Raw genomic sequence first — 7,500 nt, 5'->3', positions numbered from 1 at the left:
CCCAAATGGTTCCCTGGGAAACACGACATCCCAAATAGCTCCTCAGAAGCCTGACATCCCAAATAGCCTTCTGGGAGCCTGATATCCCAAGTGGTTTCCCGGGAACCTGATATCCCAAATATCTCCCTTAGAGCCTGACACCCCTAATAGCTCCCTCTCATTCAGATGGCACCTGGCACTCAGGAGAGTTTACTCAGGGCTCTTCCGCCGAAGTTTACCCAAGGCATCGGGTCTCTCGAGTTTACTTTGAGGATCAATTCGCCCAGATGTATTCAAGGGTCGAGCCTTACTTCAATATGACGCATCAAAGAAATTTGCAAAGTACACTCGGAAATTTAAAGATGTTAAATCTTACACCTTTAAGGAAATTTTTGAAAAATACCTCAGGGTTGCGTTTGTAAGGATGTTATTGACAATAACCAGATAAGAATGAGAAATGAGAGAGAAATGAAAACTCACGCATATATTTCGGGGCAAAATTTTTTCCTTCTATGCATGAATTAAACTGAAACAACATATATTACGTTATATAAAATAACCCAAAAAACTTAAGATTGAAAAGATAACAAACAAAGAAAGGAATTAGAAAATATAAAACAAATACCTGAGTTGCCATTAGGTGTGTGAATGTACATCTTTAAGTATACGAACGAGTGCAGGGTGTATTGTGGAGAACAATTTTCTAAAATTACTTTCAGCTCAAAAAGGTAGAAGTTTATAAACCCTTCTCATTCAAAAACGACTGAAAAGACAAATAAAAAAAAGAGAGGCCTTAGTGTATAAAATATAAGCACATAAACACACAAACACACAGTTAGACAGAAAGATCGATAGATGAAACACGATTGTAACTGACAAATATCATTAAAGCTTCACGAAGGTGGAGGAGGTCACAAAGTACGAACAATGTCGCCTTCAAAATATAAAGATAAACCTTCAAAACATAAAGATAAAGGTATAAAAAATAGTGAATAAATAAGTACACACCTTTAACAAGCCAGTACCGTTTTTGCAAGCAGGTAACATGGAAGTATGAGTACCAAAAGATCAATGACTTTGGGCCTGACCTTGGGCTACAGAGCGGTGGCAACAGAGAGAGAGAGAGAGAGAGAGAGAGAGAGAGAGAGAGAGAGAGAGAGAGAGAGAGGTTCATCTGACTAACGGCATGGACTTTTTACGTTGCATGCAATGGGCACTGTGGGTTAATTATAATATTAAGCTAGAGAATGCCTAAAGCTTTTCCACATGACGAAGATCTCATAGCTTAAGACATGGGCTGTAAGTGTGTGTGTTTGTGCGTGTGTGTTTAAGCGTCCGAGTTTACACATGAAATTAGTAATATGTGTTATATTTATTATGGAAAAAATTCAAAACAGTGTCAAGTAAACATATGAAAATGAAACATACGATCAGGCTGCTTAAAATATTACATAAATAAACTCTCAGCGACAGTATCTCGAAAGGTTGAAAGATGCATAATCAATAACTCAAGAAATAAGCCAACTAATGTGACAGGAGTACTTAGGATGAATAATAATTTCCCTCCCTTACCGAAAATAGGAAAATCCTTCAAGACAATCGCAGAGGAACGCAATGTTCACATATTCTTTCCTCAAGCAACTTACTCCTGCTCTCCTCGTTCCCATTCACCTTCAATAAAAAAAAATTTTGGGCCACCAGATGCGTTGTCACGTCACCCTTCCCGCTCATCCGGCAATATCTGAGAATCGCTTCGAAAACGGTCATGCGCACCGAATGCTCTCCTATGAGAGAGAGAGAGAGAGAGACGTGTCGGAACGAACGCGCCCTATAAACACCCCAAGTCCTCTCGACTTTCATGTGGACGACGCCTCCAATTGTGAAGTAAAGCTACGTAATTTTATATATAGAGTTTTTACTTTTATCTGGAGTTCATCGATGATTCCAGAGGGCGCGTGGAAGGGCGGATTGATGGCGGCCAGGGGAGGGGGGGAGGGGAGGGGAGGGGAGGGGAGGAGGAGGAGGAGGAGGGAGGAGGAGGAGGAGGAGGAGGAGGAGGAGGAGGAGGAGAGAGCCCACCGCGTCAGAAAAACATAGCCTGGCGTCGTCCAAAATATCAAAGGTGAAAGAGAGAGAGGTGCAGAACGCGTGGAAGAGAGAGAGAGAGAGAGAGAGAGGTCCAGAATATAGCGAAGGTTATCCATTAAAATCACTTATAAAAATTAAGAAAATATGAAACAAGTTTCTTCGGCGCCGTCGACTTTCTGTACAGCGCATAATGCTGTATGAGCCGCAGCCCACGAAACTTTCAGCCACGGCCCGGTGGTGGCATGTGTTGTTGGTACCTATGACGGTGCCAGACGCACGATCACGGCTAACTTTAACCTTGAATAAAATAAAAACTATCGAGGCTAGTGGGCTGCAATTTGGTATGTTTGATTATTGGAGGGTGGATGATTAACATACCAGTTTGCAGCCCTCTAGCCTCAGTAGCTTATAAGATCTGAGGGCGGACAGAAAAAGTGCGGATAAATAGCCATCTCAATACTTTTCTTTTACAGAAAACAGAAACGTATTAAATTCCAGTGACCACAATAAAGATTAAAAATAAACCAAACATAATTATATAGAGCCTTACAGAAAGATCACTTACAACTATGAATTATCACCAAACAAGCACCAATTTGCAGAAGGTGCAAGAAGTGCAATGGCAGCTATATAAAGAGAGGAAAATTAATTTACTTGACTGAGTTACACATAAATATTACGTAAGAAAGGACATAACCCACGCAACACGTTGTCCACGCCACTCCGGAGGGCACAGAACGTAATTCATGTGATATTAAACCCCACTAAGACGTCTTGAGAGTTTGAAGTTCTCTTTTCTGTACTTGTTTTCTACTTATTCATCCTTTTTTTTTATTTCGGATTTAGGTACGTTTATGAAAGCCAGATTTTTTCTCTTTCTCCGAATACACGTGCATACACAAATACACACACTCATATATATATATATATATATATATATATATATATATATATATATATATATATATATATATATATATATATACCGTATGTGTGTGTGTATTTTAGAAAATGAAATATAACCTAAAGTTGTGTATAAAAAGTAAGTATTATTTGCTAACTCTGTGTATATACATATATACATATATTATATACATAATATATATACACATATATATAAACGTATATATGTATATATACAGATTAAACAAATAATACTTTCTTTTATACACGGCTTTAAATTATCTTTCTTTTATACACGGCTTTAAATTATCTTTCTTATACACACGGCTTCAGATTATATTTCATTTTTCACAAAATACACCGTATTATTCTAATAGGCTTAAGAGTCAGCAGTCATTTCCATCTAGCATGCAAGTCTGTTAATCATTAATACTACTCTTGCTCTATATTGCTCTATAATTTTTTATTTCTATTTTTCATAATGCCCCACAGTCGTTTAGATAACATTCAGCAAATCTTGGTATAACTGACTGGGTACGGTAACCATTATCTAACATCAGTTAATTTGAGTTACTGTCTTTAATTTTAGCTAACAACAACTTAATGGGTCACTAATGTATTCCTGAACCGGGTCTTCTAATCGATGGTGATTTATGTGATGCAAATGATGATAATGATATCCATAAAGTTGATGGGGGGTGATGATAAATGACAATGAATAGGAGAGTGATTTATAATGATGACGGGATTATCGTGATGAAGACCAAATAGTGTGATCATTAAAGGACACTGGTACAGAATTCAGGCTGAACATAAATGGATAACGATAAAGAAGTTAATTGCTGTGAGTGGAAGTAAAGAAATCGGATTACAAAATAATCAGATGAAAATTAATTATAACATTGGAAGACAAAGTAATTACTAGAGAGTAAGTAATGGAGTTAGAAATTAGTGAAAATTCAAGTGAAACTGAACTTATGAAAAACTATCATAATCACGACTGAATGGGCCAAAAGAATGAAAAAAAAAAGAATGCAACTAATTATATAATTGAAAGACAAAGTGGTGAACAAAAAGTAGCAATGGTTGAAGAATGGAATAAACGCCAACACTTACCTGTAAAACATAAATATATATTTCCCTTTTACCTAAAGTAATTCCAGCATATTTTTTTAAAATGAACATTAAACCCCTAAAACCATTTCCACACCAAAGTAATCCTTCTGCTGTAACCCTGGCATCCTAAAGACACGGATTTGCGATACCGTGCTTCTTCTTCTTCTAAATATAGGTCAAAAGGGTTGGTCTGTTTGGGAAGGCACATCAGATCTTAAAGCCACGAGATCCAAACAGAGAGAGAGAGAGAGAGAGAGAGAGAGAGAGAGAGAGAGAGAGAGAGAGAGAGAGAGAGAGAGAGAGTTATTTTTTCCACCATCACATTTATGTGTTTAGTTGCTTTCATCAATGGTTGCCTGTGTTTGTACGGATTGCTCTTGCTTAAAATGAAAAATCTTTAAGCTATAAAAAGTAAACATTTGCCAACACAAACCCATAATTATATATATATATATATATATATATATATATATATATATATATATATATATATATATATGATTAGTTCCTCGCTGGGTGAGAGGGTTCCGTTTTCAGCTACCACCCTGTTGGTCGCGAGTTCGAATCTCCAACCGGCCAGTGAAGAAGAACAAGAGAATGTTTCTGGTGATAGAAATTCATTTTCTCGCTATAATGTGGTTCGGATTCCACAATAAGTTGTAGGTCCCATTGCTAGGTAACCAATTGGTTCTTAGCCACGTAAAAGTAAATCTAATCCTTCGGGCCAGCTCCTAGGAGAGCTGTTAATCAGCTCAGTGGTCCGGTTAAACTAAGATATACTTTTATATGTGTGTGTGTGTGTGTGTATGTATACATACATATATATATATATATATACATATATATATATATATATATATATATATATATATACAGTATATATATATATATATATATATATATATATATATATATATATATATATATATATATATATATATATATATATATATATATATATATATATATATATATATATATATATATATACTGTATATATATATATATATATATATATATATATTTACACCACACCTATCTTCCTTTTATCCTTGGCATAAATCCTGACAACGCCATCTGTCGTTCCAATACGCACTGCCAAGAACCCCCTTGGCAGAGACTTCTTCCGAAAAGCCGTGACCGATAGTGTCATTATCGAAGTCATTCAGAATCTCATCATCGTATCTCTGCCCTCGCCATTTCCACCGCTCACTATCATTTCACCATCGCAGGAGACACACCATAAGGAGAGAAAATCAATAAGAGAAATATCGGCCATTGATAACTCCCATGGAATCTCGAGTCAGCAGATCCATTCCAGGTTTTCGCGCGCAAATTCCTGTCATTTTTTTCCGAATCTGGCGCGAAATTCAGGCAATTAAGTCTTTGTCACTGTGCCAGGCCTTCATTATCCTAATCAGAGAAAAAAAGAAGTTTCCTTATAAAATTTTTGTATAAAAATATGGTTTTGATTATTATCATTATTAGTACTAGTGGATTTCTACTACTGCTACTACTAGTAACAGTAGTACCAGCTGCAACAATGTCGATTCTTGTTTTGTATCAGTTTTCATGTTATTTACAAAATTTTGTTAGGCCTATTTCATGCAACGTCTTGTCAAACCTACCAGTTGTTAGTTTTCTGAAAAGAAAACTATTGTGCCGGCTTTGTCTGTCCGTCCGCACTTTTTCTATCCGCCTGATCTTAAAACCTACTGAGGCTGGAGGGCTGCAAATTGGTACGTTGATCATCCACCCTCCAATCACCAACCATACGAAATTTCATCCCTGTAGCCTCAGTAGTTTTTATTTTATTTAAAGTTAAAGTTAGCCATAATCGTGTTTCTGGCAACGCTATAGGAGAGGCCACCACGGCCGGCTGAGAGTTTCATGGGCCGCGACTCATACAGCATTATACCGAGACTACCGAAAGATAGGTCTATTTTCGGTGGCCTTGATCATACGCTGTAACGGGTGACAGAACACTCGATTGCGCATTTTTTACTATCTTATTCTTTCTGTCAATGCGTTAAAATCCAATAGCTGCTTTGCAAATATCTGGGTAAACAAATAGGCGCTCGATCCAAAAATAAAAATAGCTTTTACGAGTTATATATAACTGTGACCGAATAAATGACATTCTATTGATATAACAGGTTGTATAAAACTAAGTTATAATAATAAGAATACGAATAGTTGTCATCATCGGCTGTCACGATATCCTACAGAGGTAAAACTGTAACGTGTTCGATAATCAAATCAGTGAATGCAAATAAAATTTTACCCAGTTTGACGATTTTTGCCAGTATGCTATTTACTAGAATTCTGATGTTATGCAAATAAATAAATAAATACTATATTATATATATATATATATATATATATATATATATATATATATATATATATATATGTGTGTGTGTGTGTGTGTGTGTGTGTGTGTGTATGTATGTATGTATGTATGTATGTATGTATGTTTTACTATACTTAATTGTCTGTAATACCCAAACTGGAAAGCTTGAGAATTTCTCATAGATAAACACACACTATATATGTATATACAAACATACATGCCTACATGCATATATATACATATATATATGTATGTATGTATGTATGTATGTACGTATGTACGTTTTAATATAGTTAACTGTCTGTGCTACCAAAATGGAAAGCCTGAGAATTTCTCATAGATAAACACACACTATATATGTATATACAAACATACATGCCTACGTACATATATATACATACATATATATATATGTATATATGTATGTACGTTTTAATATAGTTAACTGTCTGTACTACCAAAATGGGGAGCTTGAGAATTTTTCAAAGATAAACACACACACCATATATGTATATACAAACATACATGCCTACATACATATATACACAAACACACACACACATATATATGTATATACACAAACAGCACAGGGAAAGAATGAGTATTTCCTTTCGAATGAAAATAGAGGAAGAGATTAATCAATTTACTAAAATATTTCAAACTATTACGACGTTTTCGCTCGCCCAAAATTTAATAATCTGTTACGTTAACAGATATAAACAGTACAGGAAAAGCAAAGCGTTACACTGGATTACATCGGAACACCATCGGAAATATTTTATCAAACACACTAACCTAATAATAACCCATGAAAAAAAAAATATATATATATCAAAATAGAGTGATGCTGAGGGTATTAGATACCAGTTAGAGGGACTCTGGTTCATTCGAGAATATTTACATATGTGTCGACTAAAAAAGAAAAATCTAATCAAATGCCATAAGCTCTTAATGCAAGTGCTTTCAGTTATAAAAGAGTGTACACAGCTCGTAAATGAAAGCATTTGATGTAATATTTGTCAATGGCATGGACATACATTTATACATACTGTATGTGTATA

At 35.3% G+C, this 7,500-nt stretch overlaps 2 protein-coding genes across 3 annotated transcripts in view; one reads left to right on the top strand and one right to left on the bottom strand.

The window, feature by feature from the left end:
• Positions 1–7,500, bottom strand: part of LOC136853044 (uncharacterized) — a 248,876-nt gene that overhangs the window by 94,234 nt on the left and 147,142 nt on the right. The gene's annotated exons all lie outside the window — the stretch shown is intronic.
• Gbs-76A (Glycogen binding subunit 76A) overlaps positions 1–7,500 on the top strand; it is a 148,805-nt gene that overhangs the window by 3,143 nt on the left and 138,162 nt on the right.

Source organism: Macrobrachium rosenbergii, chromosome 26 (genome assembly GCF_040412425.1).
Source record: "Macrobrachium rosenbergii isolate ZJJX-2024 chromosome 26, ASM4041242v1, whole genome shotgun sequence".
Classification (NCBI taxonomy): Eukaryota; Metazoa; Arthropoda; class Malacostraca; order Decapoda; family Palaemonidae; genus Macrobrachium; species Macrobrachium rosenbergii.
Note: the sequence above shows the minus strand (reverse complement) of the source record. Positions and strands in the feature narration are given on the sequence as shown.